At 40.3% G+C, this 1,458-nt stretch overlaps 1 protein-coding gene across 1 annotated transcript in view; it reads right to left on the bottom strand.

The window, feature by feature from the left end:
* TAF5L (TAF5-like RNA polymerase II, p300/CBP-associated factor (PCAF)-associated factor, 65kDa) overlaps positions 1-1,458 on the bottom strand; it is an 8,508-nt gene that overhangs the window by 4,204 nt on the left and 2,846 nt on the right. The gene's annotated exons all lie outside the window — the stretch shown is intronic.

The raw sequence follows: 1,458 nt of genomic DNA, 5'->3' as shown, positions 1-1,458 counted from the left end.
TCAGCAGGATCCACCACCCATTGTGGACAGAAGGTCTACAGTGACACTACTCAATTTTCTTGCCCCATCATTGTAATTTATTATGAATTTTAAACATTATCATTTACTAGTCTCCCTGAGGTGGTGTTGAAAACACACTGAATCTCTACGCAAACACTAGTTTTTAATCAAAATGTGTCCTGTTCACTGAGAAATTTAGGTTAAAGGGCACCAGATATATGACCACAAACACAGTTGTTACAGTCTCCTGAGCTGGTATGAAACTGATTTTCAGAACCAGTATCAACTCTGGTAGAAGTGGTTCTCAACTATTTAGAAAGGGAACTGGCTTTTCTTTCTCTGGCACCAAACCTTTCCTCTGCTGCTGACCTCTCAGAATGTGACAGGGGCCTTTGTGCAATTTTACAGACACCCACCAACATACCCTAAGCATGTACAAGTACAGCGATTACAAACTCAAGTTACAAAATTTAGGGCTCTAAATTTTAAAAGATAAGTTAATTTGACTGCTCTTCTAATAAAAGCACAACAGGGCAAGGAGTTTCACTCTGTTTTCCTTTCCTAATATTTCAATTCATAACTATTTTCCTCTCAACAAAACCTATTTTTATTACTCTCGCTTTCAACTCCTTCAATTTCTTTCAGTCTCCTCTGCCCCACACTGCTTTCCATCCTCTCTTTTTTTGCCTCCCTAGTCCCAATTGATCACTTTTTTTCCCAGCATTTGGCTCGCACATACAGGCACAACTCTGACAGCCCTGGAAGTCTATAAACAACATCATCAAATTTTCACATGCTAAGGAGAGATAAGGCAGCCTCCAGCTCATCTCAATGCTTCTAATTAGGAGGAGATCAGCACATGGTGTACAGGCAGCACATGGTGTACTATTCTCCTCTCTCTCTCTGGTAAGATGAAGGTCTATCTTGCTGGAGACTTAAGGAAATACAGGAGATATGTTTACCAACTCAACCCTCCCTGGCAAGCTGAATTCAGCTTCACAAAGAGAAAGCTGAACTGTGCTTATCATCCCTTCACAGGAAAAAAACAACACCCAGATACAGATTCCAGCACCAATACCCTGCCTTCACTCAAATCAGTTTTGAAATAAACAAATACAACCTGTTGAAAGGTACAGACGCACTGCACTATCTACGGCCTGGCTGCTTCAGAAACCCAAAGCTGGTCAGAACTCCAGGCCCACATATTGGTGTTGAAGTAAAAAATAAACAACAAACAACTCTACTATTTGGAGTTAAAATTTAACAATCAATATTCAGCATAAGAAAGTAAACTGCGTGCACGCACATGTAGGAACTCAAAGATGCTTAGTGACAGTTTTCAATGTCACACTTACTACTCATTGTAAAAGCAAAGAGAAACAGAAATATGAGGGCCTGTCTTTTATGCTGTGTTACAGGTTTACTACAAGGGTGAACTCTGCACAGAGTTTTGGCATC

The sequence above is a fragment of the Mesitornis unicolor genome, unplaced genomic scaffold, assembly GCF_000695765.1.
Source record: "Mesitornis unicolor isolate BGI_N332 unplaced genomic scaffold, ASM69576v1 scaffold38682, whole genome shotgun sequence".
Lineage (NCBI taxonomy): Eukaryota > Metazoa > Chordata > Aves > Mesitornithiformes > Mesitornithidae > Mesitornis > Mesitornis unicolor.
Note: the sequence above shows the minus strand (reverse complement) of the source record. Positions and strands in the feature narration are given on the sequence as shown.